A 16,895-nucleotide genomic window follows, 5' to 3' on the forward strand; every position below is an offset into this window, starting at 1 on the left:
TCCCAATGTGTCAGTGTGGGCTTCCTCTAGATGCTCTGGTTTCCTCAAACATTCCAAAGACGTGCAGATTAGTTGGGTTAGCTGTGGGAAATGCTTGGTTACATGCTTCAGGTGAGATGCTGTTCCAATGGTTCGTATGGTCTCATGGGCCGAATGGGCTGTTTCCACACTGTAGGTATTCTGTCACTGAGCATTAGAGTTAAGAGGTCACATTGTGGCTGTTTAGGGCACTGGTGAGGCCAGTTTTAGAATACTGCACTCAATTCTATTCTCCCTGATTTCGGAAAGATGTTACAAGGATAGGACACAACCTCCTAATGACAAATTCCTGGGAAGTGTTGAAGAACAAATAGATCGAGCAGTGCGGGTTAATAGGACCTTGAAAGTGGGGTTGAAGGTAGACAGGTCAGTGAAGGTGTAGTTTAGTATGCTAACTGTTACTGGGCAGTGCATTAAGTATAGGAGTTGGGAGGTCACATTTGGGTTATACAGTTTATTGACTCGGCAACTTCTGGAATGCCCAGACTGCTTCCAGTTCTGGTCTCCCTGCCATTAGAAAGATGTTGGGAAACCTAACCAAGTTGAGAAAAGATTTACAAGAGTGTTGCCAATATTGGTACATGTGAACCAAAGAGAGGGGCTGAGACAATTTTCCATGGAGCATTAGATCGGGTGGGATGGCAGTATCCAACTTTATAAAGTTGTGGGGAGGAATGACAGGGTGACTAGTCACAGTTTCTATATTCCCAGTATAGCGGATTCCAAAAGCAGAGGATTTAACGTGAGAGGGGAAAGACTTCAACGGGACTGTAGGGACAACTAGCTTCATGCAGGCAGAGGATGGTGCATGTATGGAATGGGCTGTTTGGCATGGACGAGTAGGACCGAAGGGTATGTTTCCATTTTGTACATCTCTATGACTCGATTTTACTAAACTTGAATGGTTTCAGAAAATATCGACCAGGTTATTGTTAGGACTGTGGAGTGAAAGGGAGAGGCTGAATAGGCTGGGGCTTTTTTCCTGGAGCGTCAGATACTGAGTGGTTACCTTATAGAGGAGGACAGATAGGGTGAGTAGCCAATGACTTTGTTTCCACCCAGTGTTGATGAGTTAAAAACTACAGAGCATTGGATCTAAAGTGAGAGGGGAAAGATTTGAAAGCGAGGGCCAAACCTTTCACTCAGAGGTTGGTGGGTGTATAGAATGAGGTGACATTAGAATGATGGATGCAAGTAGAATACAACATTTAAAAGGCGCCTGGAAGGGTACACGAACAGGAAGTGTTCAGAGTGATATAGGCCAACTGGTCCCAAATGGGACTGGATAGGTTTAGGGTATTTGGTCTATATGGATGAGTTGAACTGCAGGAAACATTGCAGCCTTGAAGAAGCATTGACATGATCACACCAGGCATGTGTGATTGATGACCAGTATGGATAAGATGGGGGCATTGTGTTCAACAGTCTAATCCCTGAGACACTGACTCCATTTTATTCTGTATTTCTCTATGATTCCCTCTTTTTGGAAGCTGGTAATATTGGGAAGCAGTGGAGAATGTTAATGGTACCTCACTTTCCTAGTGAGAGAATTCCAGTACAGGAGCAGAGATATATTTCTGGAAGGACATTGCTGAGACCACACCTGGAGTACTGTGTGTACCTTTGCTCCCCTTTCCCAAGGAAAGCAATCCTGGTTATTGAGAGAGAGTAAAGCAGGAGCTTCGGAGGCTGAGGAGTAACCTCACAGAGGTTTATAAAATCATGAGGGGCATTGATAGGATTAATAGAGAAGGTCTTTTCCCTGGGGTGCGGGTGTCCAGAACGAGACGAAATAGATTTAAGGTGAGAAAGGAAATATTTAACAGGGACCCAAGGGGTAACATTTTTTCACGCAGAGGGTGGTGCACGTATGGAAGCTTCGGTCAAGGCAAGTGGTGGAGGCTGGTACAATTACACCATTTGAAAGGCATTTGGATGTGTATATGAATAGGAATGGGTGGAGAGGGATATGGACCAAGTGCTGCCATATAAGACATGATTAGTTTGGGATATCTGGTCGGCATGGATGACTTTGACCAAAGGATCCGTTTCCGTGCTGCACATCTATATGTCTCGAGGACTCTGCACTGGGATGAGCTTCATCATTCACAGTGAATAGGGCAGCATTATTTGCCAATTACCTGAAAGTAGTTACAAAAACTTGTGACAATGTTAATAATTTGTCGCTCTGTAAATTAAATATCCTGCTCCTGGTTGAAATCATTGCTTAACCTTCTCAGCTCCAAGGAGAATTATCTGACCTTCTGCTACCCCTCCATAAAAGAGAACACTATCTTAATTTTAAGTTATTTATGTCACAGAGAAGTACAGCACAGAAACAGACACCAAGGTCCAACTTGTCCATGCCGACCAGATATCAGAAATTAATCTTATCGCATTTGCCAGTACTTGGTCCATATCCTTCGAAACCGTTCTTAATCATGTACCCAAATATGCTTTTTAAATGTTGTAATTGTAGCAGCCTCCACACTTTTTCTGCCAGCTCATTCCATACACGTACCACGTTCAGTTTGAAAACATTGCCCCTTTGATCCCTTTTAAATAATTTCCCTATCGACTTGCACACGTCTAACCAGGGAAAAACACCCTGGATGTTCAGGCTATCCCTGTCCCTCGCGATTTCGTCAACCTCTAATGTCATCTCTCAGCATCCGATTCTCCAGAGAAAACAGCCCCAGCCTATTCAGCCTCTCCCTATAGTTTAAACCCTCAAACGTGGCAACATCTTTACACATCTTTTCTGAACCCTTTCAAGTTTCACAATATCATTCCGTTAGCAGGGAGTACAGGACTAAAAGTACAATTCCAGAAGTGCCTGAATCAATATCCTGTAGAGCCGCAAAATGACGTCACAACTCCTATACTCAATGCACTGACCAATATAGGCAAGCACATCGAACACCTTCTTCACTACCCTGCCTATTCATGATTCCACTTTCAAGGAAGTATGAACCTGCACTCCAAGGTGTCTTTGTTGAGTTACAATCCCCAGGATCTTCCCATTAATTGTATAAGTCCCGCCCTGATGTGCTTTTCCAAAATGCAGAACGTCACATTTATCGAAATTAAACTCCATCTGCTGCCACTAAGCCAATTGATCGAAGTCCCATTGTACTCTGAGGTAACTTTGTTGTCCATTACAACTCCAATTTTGATGTTTACTGTAAACCTACAAACCATACCTCCTATATTCACAAAGAAATAATTGATATAAGGGACAAAAAGTAGTGGACCCAGCACCGACCCTGACAGCATATTGCTCACCACAGGCCTCCAGTTTAAAAAGCAACTCTCCAACACTATTCTGACTGCTTAACAAGGTTAGAGCTCATGGAATACAGGGAGAACTAACCATTTGGACAGAGAACTGGCTCAAAGAAGGTGGTGGTGGAGGCCTGTTTTTCAATCTGGAGGCCTATGACCAGTGGAATGACACAAGGATCGGTGCTGGTCCCACTGATTTTCGTCATTTATATAACTGATTTGGATTTGAGCAGAAGAGGTATCGTTATTAAGCTTGTGGATGAAAGAAAAATTGGAGGTGTAGTGAACAGCGAAGAAGTTTACCTCAGATTAAAACGGGATCTTGATCAGATGGACCAATGGGCCGAGAAGTGGCAGGTGGAGTTTAATTCAGATAAATGCGAGGTGTTGCATTTTGGGAAAGCAAATCTTAGCAGGACTTATGCACTTAATGGTAAGGTCCTGAGGAGCGTTGCTGAACAAAAAGACCTTGGAGTGCAGGTTCATAGCTCCTTCAAAATGGAGTCATAGGAAGATAAGATAGTGAAGAAGGCATTAAATATGCTTTCCTTTATTGGTCAGGGTATTGAGTACAGGAGTCGGGAGGTCATGTTGCGGCTGTACAGGACATTGGATCGGCCCCTATTGGAATATTGTGTGCAAACCTTCCAATCGGAAAGATGTTGTGAAACTTGTAAGGGTTCAGTAAAGATTTACAAGGAGGTTGACCAGGTTGGAGGGTTTGAGCGAAAGGGAGAGTTTGAACAGGCTGGGGCTGTTTGCCTGGAGCGTCGGAACTGAGTGGTGTCCTCACATAGATTTATATAATCATGAGCGGCTTGGATAGGATACATAGCCAAGGTCATTTCTCTGGGGTGGGTGAGTCCAGAAGTGGAGGACATAGGTTTAGGATGAGAGGGGAAAGAAATAAAAGAGATCTGAGTGGCAACGTTTTCACGCAGAGGTTGGTATGTGTATGGAATGAGCTGCCAGAGAAAGTGGTGGAGGCTGGTACAATTGCAACATTTAAAGGCATTTTGATGGGTATAAGAATAGGAGGGCTTTGGAGGAATATGGGCCGGGTGCTGGTAGGTGGGACTCGGTTGGGTTGGGATATCTGGTCGGCATTGACGGGTTGGACCGAAGGGTCTGCTTCATGTTGTACATCTCGAGGACTATGACCTTCCAGCCAATTTTGTATCCAAATAGCTAGTTCTCTCTAAATTCTATGGTGTTGAATTTGCTAACCAGTCTGTTATGTGGAACGTTGTGTCTTTCTGAAGTCCAAGTTAGTGATTTATGTACAAAAGCTATGCTGATTCTCCCTAATCATTTCTTGCCTTTCCAATTCCATGTAAATTCTGTCCCTTAGAATCTCTTCCAACAACTTGCCTGCAACTGACTTCAGGCTCACCGGTCTGTAGTTCCCCGGCTTTTCCTTACCACCTTTCTCTAATAACGATACCTATCTTCCAGCACCTCACCTGTGGTTTCGATTATAGAAATATCTCAGTGAGGGGCCCAACTTCCCTCGGTTCCCACAAAGATCTGGAATACACCTGATCAGGTCCCAGGGATGTATCCACCTTTATGCATGTTAAGATATCCTGTATTACCTCCTCTGTAATATGGACACTAGTCAAGTTATCACTATTTATTTCTCCAAACTCGCTAGCTTCCATAACCTTCTCTTTACAGTGAAAATTACATGAAATACTCATATAGAATCTGTTCCAACTCCTGCGGTGCCACAGACAGCGTTGTTGATATTAGAGGCTCTATTCTCTGCTTGGTTACTCTTTTGTCCTTAGTTTATTTGTAGAATCTCTTTGGATTCTCTTTAAACCTATTTCCCAAAGCTATCTCGCGTCCCCTTTCTGCTCTGCTGATTTCCCTCGCGTGTACTTCTAATGCCCTTATACTCCTCCAGGGATTCATTCAAACTCAGCTGTCTGTATCTGTTATATCCACCTTCATTTTCTTGACCAGAACCTCAATTTCTCTCGACAGGCAGCATTCTTTACAGCTAAAAGCCTTGCCCTCAACAGGAACATACTGTCTCTGTACTCTCATTGTCACGGGCATATGGTGGCAATGACAGATGTGTACAAGGAAGCAATCATTCTTAGCAAAGAGGTAGTGTTAGGAAAGCGAATAGCCTCAAGATAGATGGGTCTCCTGGCCGTGATGGAGGAAAAGAGATTGCGGGCGGGGGTTGGGGGGGCGGGATTGAAAACATGCTCGTGATTATTCGTTAGAATTTGCTGGACTCTGGGACGGTCCAACAGATTGGAAAGCTGCAAGTGTGTGCTACCATCTTTCAAAAGGACCCGCTAGCTTAATGTCTGCATTGGGGAAAATGCTTGAATCTCTCAAGGAAGTAATGGAGAGAGATCTGGGTAGAAACTGTCCCATTGAGCAGATGTAGCATGGATTCATGAAAGGCTGGTCATGTTTAACGTATTTACTGGGATTATTTGAAGACATTACGAGTGTGTTGGACAAGGGGGAAACGGTGGATGTGGCGTATCTGGATTCCCAGCAGTCATTCGATAAGTTGCCACCCACATGGCTGCTGTGTAAAGTAAAGATGCACGGCATTATGGGTAATGCATTAGCATGGATTGAGGATTGGTTAACGAACAAAAAGTAAAGAATGGGGATACAATAAATGGGTGCTTGAATTAGTGTTGGGATTATATGTTTTGGAGGTGAGAACAAAACGTACGATATCAGAGTTCATATTTGACACGAAGGTGAGGTACAGCAATATGTGCAGAGGTCACTGTAAGTCTGCACAGCGATACAGATAGGTTAAGTGAGTGGGCGAGGGTCTGGCAGATGGAGTACAATGTTGGGAAATGTGAGGTCATCCATTTTTGTTGGACTAACAGCAAACTGGATGATGAAATGATGAAAACCTGCCGCATGCTACTGTGCAGAGGAGCTGGTTGTCCTTGTGCATGAATCACAGGAAGTTGGTTTGCAGGTGCAGCAGGTAATTAATGCAGTGAAGGGAATATTATTCTTCACTGCTCGAGGGATGGTTATGCTGCAGCTGTACAGGGTGTTGGGGAGGCCGCTCCTGCAGTACCCTGTACAATTTTTGTCTTCAGGAAGGACGGACTGGCACTGGAGGGAGTGCAGAGGAGGTTCACTAGTTTGCGTCTGGAGTTTGAGAGGGTGGGCGCCTGTGAAGAGATCGATAAAACTAGTAGTATACGCGTTGGAATTTAGAAAAATGGGATGATGGATAGGAAAATATTAAAATTATGAAGGGAATGGATAAGATATAAGCAGGGAGTTTATTTTCATTGGGGGTCGGTGAAAGAGCTCCGCGTCAAAATAAGAGGGAGCAGATTTAGGACTGCATTCAGGAGGAGCGTCTTCAGCTAAAATGTTGTGAATCTGTGGAATTCCTTGCTGGGTGAAGCAGTTGAGGCTGTTGTCTTGAATGTCTTTAAGGCAAAAGGTAGGTTTGTGAACAGGAAAGGAATTAAGGTCTGGTAAGAGAGGAGGACAGTGGAGCTGAGGCCATGAAACGATCAGCCTTGATCTTATTAAATGGCAGAGCAGGCTTGAGGGGACAAATGGCCTAGTTCTGCTCCTCTTCCTTATGTTCTCACTTTCCAGCCGTCCCTTTACGTGGGGATAGCAAACAAATATTGAAAGTGCTTGCTTTGTACCATCAAAATTGGCCTTTATCCAATTTAAAACCTTAACTTTTAGATCTGATCTATTATTTTCTGTAAATATTTTAAGACTAGAAGAAATGTCAGATAATCCTGAGTGTGGAAATAGGCCATTCGGGCCATCACATCTACACTGACCCTGAGAGCCTCCTACCTTATCCCTGTAACGCTGCAATTCCCATGACAAATCTATCTAACCTGCAAAATCCTGAACACTATGGGCAATTCAGCCTGGATAATCCACCCAACCTGCACAATCCAGAACACAATGGGCAATTCAGCCTGGACAATTCACCTAACCTTCACATCTTTGGACAGTGGGAGCAAACCCGAGCACTCAGACGAAAACCACGCACACAACTCCAATCAGGTGATCATCCCTTTCTTATTTCCCAATTCCACCCAAGTAACTTCACTGAACGTACTCCCATGAGTATCCTTCCTGAGCTCAACTGTAATGGTATCCCTCATCAAAAATGCCACTCTCCCTCCTCTCTTATCCCAATTTTTATCCTTTTCCTTGTATCTATACCCTGGAACATAAAACTGCCAGTCCTGTCCATCCCTGAGAAAAGTTTCTGTAATACCCATGATATACAATTTCAAGGTTCAAAACCATATCCTGAGCTCATCTGCATTCCCTATCAGGCCTCTTACATTGAAATAAATGCAATGCCACTGCTTAATCCTACCTCGTTCTGTGCCTTGCCCTTGCCTGACTTGACTGTCGAATTTCTCAACTGTACCAGCCTCAGATATACCTCTTTTCTCATTACCTCTTTGCATTTACACCCACTCCCTCACTGGTTTAATGCCTCCTGAATAGCACTAGCAAATCTCCCTAACTGGATATTAGGTTCATTCCAATTCACGTATAATCCATCCTTCGTGTGCAGATCAAATAGTCCAGAGGAGATTATCATTATCAAACAATGTGAATCCTTCTCCCCTACACCAGATCGTTAGCCACTCATTCATCGGCTCCATCAGGCTATTCCTACTCTCACTAGCATGCAGCACCGAGAATAATCCAGATATTATGACAAACGAGGACCTACTTTGCTTCTTCCAGGGCTAATTTGCTATATTCTCTCGTCAGGATTTATCCTTTTCTCCTCTGACGTCATTGGTACCAATGTACAGCCAACACCCAATGGTCATTTTCCGCTTTGAGTATATTCTGCACCCTCTGGAACGCATCCTTGATCCTGGCACCAGGGAGGGACCACTCCATTCTAATGTCTCACTGTCAGCTACAGAAAGGGCAGTCTGTGTCCGTGATTAGAGAATGCCCTGTCACCATCGATCGCTTGGAACCTGAGGTACCTCTCATTATGTTAGAGCCAGTCTCATTACCAGTAACTTGGCTGTCAGTGCTTCAGTCCCCGGAGTATCTGTTAACATCTACATTTTCCGAAACAGTATATTTGTTTGACATGGGGATAGCTACAGGAGACTCCTGCACTACCTACCTCCCTATCCTACCTTTCCGGGAGGTAACCCATCTACATGACTGTATCTGCAGCTTTCCTAGCTGAAACTGACAGCTATCACACTCCCTGGCTCCTGTAATTTCTTAATTACCATTTACAAAAGCTCCATCTGATCCATGCGATTCAACAGGATTTGCATCCTCACTTCCTGCACACAATCATCAGGATCATTGAAACTCTCCCTAATCTCGGACATCCAACAGGAACAGCTCATCCCAGTACGAATGGCCATCTCTGCACTTTAACGTTCCACAGACCCAGAATAATGCAGAATCTTACTACTTTACAAAACACTACTCGAGAATAAATTAGCACCAATACTTTGTATTTAAAATTTTAATCAAAATATCATAAGATAGGTATTTAAAATAATAATCTCTCACCCTACTCAATGGTGTAGATTTAATGAAGTAAAACACACTAAAATTTACCTATTAAGAGACTGAAACACATTGAGTTGATCCCCGCTGTGAGTCACAGAGATGAATAGCACGGAAACAAACCCTTCGGTCAAACTCGTCCATGCCGACCAGATGACCTAACCTCATCTAGTCCTATTTGCCAGAAATTGGCACATATCCCTCTAAACGCTTCCTACTTACATACCCACCCAGATGCCTAATAAATGTTGCAATTGTACTAGGTTCCACAACTTCCTCTCGCAGCCAATTCCATATACGCACCACCTTCTGCATGAAGATGTTGCCCCTTCGATCCGTTTTAGATCTTTTCCTTCTCAACCTAAACCTATGCCCTCTTGATCTGGACTCCCCCACCACAGAGAAAATGCCATGTCTATCTATCCTGTTCATGTGCCTCATGATTTTATAAACCTATATAAGGTCATCCTTAAGTCTCTGACGTTCCAGGAAAAAAAAAACTGCCCCAGCATATTCAGCCTTTCTCTACAGCTCAAAGCCTCCAGCCCTGACAACATCTTGGTAAATCTTTTCTGAACCCTGTCAAGTTACACAACATCTTTTTGATAGTTGCAGAACAGAATTGCTCACAATATTGCAAAAGTAGATTAACCAATGTCCTGACCAACCACAACATGACCTCCCAACTCCTGTACTCAATACACTGAACAATAAAGGAAAGCATTCCAAACAGCTTCTTCGCTATCATATCTAAACACGACTCTACTTTCAAGGAACTATGAAGCTGTACTCCAAGTTCTCTTTGCTCAGCAACACTCCCTACTTACACTTACCATTAAGTGTAAAACTCTTGCTAATATTTGCTTTTTCAAAATGTAGCACCTCACGTTTATCTAAATTAAACTTCATCTGCCACTCCTCGGCCTATTGACCCATCTGATCAAGACCCAGTTGTAAACAAAGGTAACCTTCTTTATTGTCCAGTGCACCTGCAATTATGGTGCCATCTGCAAACTTGCTAACTATATCTCCTATATTAACCGTCCAAATCATTTATATAAATGACGAAAAGTAGTGGACCCTGCACCAACTCTTGTGGCACACACGGTTACAGGCTTCCAGTCTGAAAAACAACTTTCCACCACCACCCTTTGTCTTCTACCTTTGAGCCAGTTCAATATCCAAATGGCCAGTTCACCGTGTATTCCTTAAGATCTAACCTTCCTAAACAGTCTCCCATGGGGAACCTTGTCGAAGTCCTTATTGAAGTCCATATAGATCACATCCATCGTACGGGTCCATCAATCCTCTTTGTTACTCTTCAGTAAACACAACCAGGTTTGTGAGATGCGATTTCCCATGTTGAATATCCCTAATCAGTCCTTGCCTTTCCAAATACATGTGCATCCTATCTCTCAGGATTCCCTCCACCAAAGTGCGCAGCACTGATGTCAGGGTCACCGGTCTATGGTTCCCTGGCATGTCCTACCTGCTTTCCTTAAATAATAGCACCACATTAACCAACCTGCAGCCTTCTGGCACCTCACTAATTTCTCAGCAACAGGCCCAGCAATTACTTGAATAGCTTCCCACAAAGTTTTCAGGGTACACCTGATCATGTCCTGGGAATTTATCCACCTTTATGCATTTCAAGCCATCCAGCATTTCCTCCTCTGTAATATGGACATTTCTCAAGACGTCACCATCTATTTCTCCGGATTCTACATCTTCCATGTCCTTCTCCACGAAACAACTGATGCAAAATACTCGTTTAATATCTCCCCCATCGCTTGCAGCTCTACACATGGGCTGCCTTGTTGATCTTAGAAGGGCCATATGCTCTCCTTAGTTAGCTTTTTTGTTTTAACATATTTATAAAAACACTTCAGCTTATCCTTAACCCTGCAAGGTTTGTTATTTGACTGGGACAACACATCTACCCTGGGACAGGCTATGCAAAGACATGCCAGAGAATTCCTAGAGGCCTGGCACTCTAACCACAACGCCATAAACAAACACATAGATCTAGATACCATCTATCAACCCCTCAGAAAACGAACAGGAAATGACATCACCACAAACCCCAGGAACCACATCCAGGACAAGCATATAAATAGAAAGCAGGAGACAACAGCTTCGCTTCACTTGGAGGTCGCCACTTATGGTGTTACCTAGCCAGGTAATGAAACGTCTGGATATCAAACCTACAGCTCAGCAAGTAAACTTACACACTAATCCTTAACCCTATTCGCCAAAGCTATCTCGTGCCCCCTTTTTGCCCTCCTTATTTCCCTGTTAAGTGCACTCCTGTTGACTTTATATTCTAAGGATTTTTCAGACTTTTGAATTGGAATAATTCAATAGATTACATCTTGATAAAACAAACTAAGGCAGGACTTACACTAATTTAAAGTAGGCCTTGAGTAGTGATATAAAACAAAAAAAAAAAACCTAAGGTTCAGGTCTTTGAAATTTGCGTCACATGTAGACAGGATGGTAAAAAAAGTGTTTCGTACATTTACCTTCATTGCTAACACGTTTCAGTATCGTAGTTGAGACGTTATGTTGAGGTTGTACAGGATGTTGGGGAGGCCTCTTCTGGAATTCTGTGTCCAGTTCTGGTTGTGCTGTTATAGGAAGGACATTATTAAATTGGAGGCAGTTAAGAAGAGATTTCCCAGGATGGTGATGGGAACGGAGGGATTTTGTTATCTGGAGAGGTTGGATCGATTGAGATCTCTTTCACGAGAAGATAGGAGGCTGAGGGGTGATCTTATTACAGGTTTATAAAATCGTGAACAGTGTAGATAAGGTGAGTGGCTGGAGGAGAGGCGAATTCCAGCCTCGGGTGCATTCATTTTGAGAAGAGATGAGAAAGGTTTGAAAAAGACAATAGGGTTTTTTTTTATTATTACACGCGTGGAATGAACTTCCAGAGGAAGTGGTAAGTGTAACTACAATTATAATTGTTATAATTATATAAGCGGAGGCAGGTGGGATTAGTTTAATTTGGAATTCCGGTCGACATGGATTAGTTGGACCACAGGGTCTGTTTCCATGCTGTATAATATTGTGACTTAATTCTCGCTCTCTCTGAATTCCTCCATCCTCACACATCTCCCGATCACTGTCACCTCATTCAGCTTCACAACTCTTTCCTATCTCTGTAATTCCTCTCCTACCACAGAACCCTCACTACCTCTGGTATTACAAAATCCTCAATCTCTAACATCCTCCAATCTCCTCCAGTCTCATCACCCTCCCTATCTCTAAGCTTGTCTACCCTCACAAATCTCTGTGATATGTGCCTCTCTCTAATTACAGCTATGAGCATATCCAATTTTTATTACATATTCCTGCACCCTGAGCTCCATCATGTGCCATTTAAACTCACTTTCTCATTTTCCTCCCAAAAACACGAATCAATCATGTACCATCTATTCGAATATCTCACTCTCTGACCTGGTTTCTAATGTGGCTTGTCATATTCCGATAAGAAGTGTCTCGGAGGTCCACAGGACAGGAAAAGGCTCTGTGGTCCACCGGGTCTGTACTGTAAAGAAATCTTCCAACTAACTATTCTAATCCCATTTTCCAGCACTTAGCCCATAGATCTGTCAACCTTGGCATTGCAATGTGTCTTTAAATACATCTTAAATGAAATTGAGATGTCTATATCTCCTACCTTTACAGACAGTGAGGTTTAGTACAACTATTGCTCTATGATGACATCACCCACAGGAATACAGAGCAGCTGGGTCAGTGCAAACAAGAGATCCCCCACAAATTGGCAGGGTCCTTGAGAGAGGGCACAAGAGATTTCCCAGGATGGTTCAAGGAATGGGGGATTTTAGTTGCAGAATTTGGATTTGTTTTACATTAGTTATTCATGTGACATTGGTATTGCTAATACACATCAAGAATAGCCATCTACAATCATTGGACTCTCCTTCTCAACCTCTTCCCTTGCCTGGGCTGTGTTAATCTTCAGGTCAAACAACCACCAGTCATCTCTCCCAAATAAGATAGCAGCCCCATGGTCTGGTAGGACAATACTGACTTTACCTGTTACACAGTGATGCCACTTTATTTCGTGGGTGGAGAGGGGGAATACTGAAGATGGTTGTGCTTTGTCCTGGACGATGTTCACTTTCTTTAATATTGTTGGGGCTGCACTGATGCAGGCAAATGGATAATGTTCAACACAATCCTGATGTTTACCTTATAGACAGCAAACAGACATTGGGGAATCAGGGGTTTGGAGAAACTAACACTGTAATCCTTGTAGTAAAGGAAACTGAGGGGAGCTGTAATGGGGAAGTGTACAAAAAAAGTAGGATGCTCAAATATACACTCAGCAGCTCATCATAAAAAGATTATAGAACACATTGTACAGGTGGGGGAGATCTTTTGAGAGAATTGAGTGATTCAAAGGAGAACTTTTCTGCTGCAAACGGGAATGACCTGGAACACAATACTCACATACAATGCAATATACAGGTCCTGATGAATTCAATAATTCTTTCAGAGTTTGGCGTTACAATTCCTGAGATTGCCATTTGAATGTCCAACTGTAATATCCTTTAATACAAGTTTATAAAATCCATCACTGTCAGTTCAGATTGGAAACTCACACCATCCCCACCCTCTGGCCCTGGATGACTGTACACATTACCCCTTGTGGAGGTCAGTCGTCAATCCAGGGGGAAATCTACGTGGGTTTCTATGAGTTCCCACCTTGTGCTATCATGTGATTGAATAGAGCAGATCTTTGATACATTGGACAGAATGTTCCAAGAGTCAGGGAGATATGGAGAGCAGGATTTGCTTCCTTTTGTTTCCTTATGTGCTGCCGCTGTGCCTCATCAATAAGACATTGAGTGGGAAAGGCTCATGCAGCTTGATGGGCAAGTTGTATCCATTCTGACCAATGGGTAGTAAGATCTCCCCAATCATTCCAAAGAGTATTCCTAAAAAAAGATAACCATTGTGCATGCTTCCCAATGCTTAGTGCTCCCAGTGAACATTTAGAAGAACGAGGAGTGTCTCCTCGAAAAGGCATAACTGGAAAGTTTCAAGAAACTGTTTACGGAGAGATATTCATAGGAAAAGTGGGCAACAAGTTGCCAGATGAAGTAGAACTTGGGAAAACGTGGAAGCTGTTCATTTTGGAGGAGGTAATAAAATAACAGAGTTACTATTTAAATGGTGGAAACTGTAGAAAGCTGCACTACAAAGGGACCAGGAGTAATTGTGCAGGAAACACAGCAAGCTAGCATATAGTTACAACAGGGAATCAGGAATGTTGTTCCTGATTTCAAGGAGTTTGAAATATTTGAGTTTGGAGGATCTACCTTAGGGCAACTGTTCAAAGTGTGATTGAGACCGCATCTGGAGTAATGTGAGCAGATTTGCTCCCTTTATTTAAGGAAATGCGTCAGTATATTGGAGGCATTTCAGAGAAGATACAATCGGATGATCCCTGGTTCGCATGGATTATCCTTTAAGCAAAGGCTGAATGGCTTGGAACTCTACTCACTGGATATTGGAGAATGAGATCTGATCTCTTTGAAACATGCAGGTTTGACAGGGTAAATACTGAGAGGACATGACCCATCATGGGAGTCTGGATCCAGATTCTGGGTCAGTCATGGAATCAAGGGTACTATTTGGATTCAACTAGGAGAAAGTAATTGTCACGCCTGAAGAATGGCTTATGCCCGAAACGTCGATTTTCCTGCTCCTTGGATGCTGCCTGACCTGCTGCGCTTTTCCAGCAGCACATTTTTCAGTTACTATTTGGATTTGTCATGTTGAAGGCAACACCAACACGGGTAAGGGGTTTCAGTAACAATTGGGCTCGGGTGAGGTGGAGACAAGCAACATTTAGAGATTGGAATTCCCGGTGTTTGTGATGGTGTGGATGTCTGATCAGAAGATCACCTTGGGGTCAGATATAACAGCAATATTGTGAAGAGTGTAGTCCTGCCTCAGAAAGTTCCCAGTGAGAGGGAGTGGCTCAGCAGTAAAGGAGAGCAATTTGTAATAGCAACTGAAGGCAATGGGTTTACCTATTACAATGTTTCATTGGAGGAAATTGTAGCGAATCAAGTTGTGGGAGTATGGTAAGTAGTTTGATAACTGAGCATCAGTGGAGCAATGGAGAGGGATGATGGGGAGGAAGAGCTGGGCATTGTCAGTGTACATGTGAAACCTAACATGGTGCTTTTGGACGATGTCACGTCCTGGCAGCATGTAGGTGAGAAACAGGAGGGCCAAGGAAAGATCCTGGAGGGACACTAAATACAAGGAATTCAGAAAGGAAAGGGAGAGTGGAGATGGAGCAGGATTCTTCAACGACAGTGAGGTCAAATATTAGATTTTAGCAGAATGGGTGAGAAGGACATAACCAGAAAAAAATCAGACAGACAGACTTCAACGACAGTGAGGTCAAATATTAGATTTTAGCAGAATGGGTGAGAAGGACATAACCAGAAAAAAAATCAGACAGACAGAACAAGGAATAATATCTGTGATAGGCGAGGGGGATTGATGAGGAGGACACAGAGTTGTAATGTCTATAGTTTCGCTAGATTAGGATAAGGTGGCAAGATGAGCTCTAATAAAGCTTGACACTGAACTGAAGAAAGATGTTAGATTCGGGCTAAACCCAGGAGCACCACATGAGACAATTTGGCTCGGTGGGCGTGTGGGAGGGAGGGAAGAAGCAGAGGCAGCTCATCGGATTGTCTCAATCTTATTAACAGAGAAACTCCATGTACCACTCACTCTTATTGTTGGAGGGGAGCATGGAAGAGACAGGATGATAGGCAGTGTTTCACAGAGTACTTAAAATTAGTGAACAAACCTGCTGTCCACTGAACAATCTTGCCATGTTTCAACAATTTGGTGAGTGGAGCAGCCACACTGTTCAAATTCGGCACAAACGTTTGTTACTGTTCTTTTCATCGATAGTGTGGAAAATTCCGCAATTGCTTTCGTTTTCAAAGGGCATGGGGCGATTTTTTCCGTGTCCAATAAGATGGCCCAGGAAGGTGACTCGAGCTTTAGCAAATTCACTTTTTGCTCGGTTTTCCACCGAGCTTGCGAAGTCGAATGAACAAGTCCGAAAAATGCTGCAAATGTTCCTTCCATGATTGATTAAAAATCACCAGGCCATGAACATGCACCACACAGTTATGTAATCCAGCAATGATCTGGTTGGTCAGTCTCTGAAATGTGACTGGTATGAACGTGAACTGAGATATCACATTTAGCGTTACGAAAGACGAAATTGCCTTTGCTCACTCTGACAGAGGCACGTCCCAGTAGCCTCTGAGCAAATCCAACTTAGAAATGCAAGCTGCTTCTCCCACTTTTTCGACACAGTCGTCAAACAGCTGAATTAGATGTGCATCAGTATTTGTATACGGTGTTGACTTTGCAAGAGTCCACACATAACCGTTGGGTGTCACCAGGCTGTGGCACCATGACAATAGTGAGCTCCAGTGACTAGAACTTTCCTCAATTAAGCTATCTTGGAGAATGCATTCTATCTCCTTCTGACCCTGTGCCAACTTTATATGGTTATGCAACTAAGGATGTTGCTTAAACGGAACAACATTTACAGCTGCATCATATGCAATCAAATTAGTCCTTCCCAATTTATTTCTGCATATCTGCCTATGTAACAGTAATAAACCTAACAGGTCATTTCGATTTTCTTGTGGAATGTAACTCAATAATGTATTCCAATTGTTGACAACTTCCTCATTGTCCACATTGAGTAGAGGAATGTCCAATCCAGAACCCTCCGAACCTGGCTCTACTTTTGTGCTGTAATCATTAACACCCTCTCCTCTTGCTTTACTCCCCAATCAAAATATCTTTTGAGCATATTCACATGACACATTCCTGTCTAAAGTCCTTATCAAGTAGTTCACCTCTCTAAATTACATGTAGATTTGATAGGTCCACTAAACATTGCTTTTAATGCACGTTGTTAGAGTTATTAGGGCCAATCTGCC

Source organism: Chiloscyllium plagiosum, chromosome 8 (genome assembly GCF_004010195.1).
Source record: "Chiloscyllium plagiosum isolate BGI_BamShark_2017 chromosome 8, ASM401019v2, whole genome shotgun sequence".
Lineage (NCBI taxonomy): Eukaryota > Metazoa > Chordata > Chondrichthyes > Orectolobiformes > Hemiscylliidae > Chiloscyllium > Chiloscyllium plagiosum.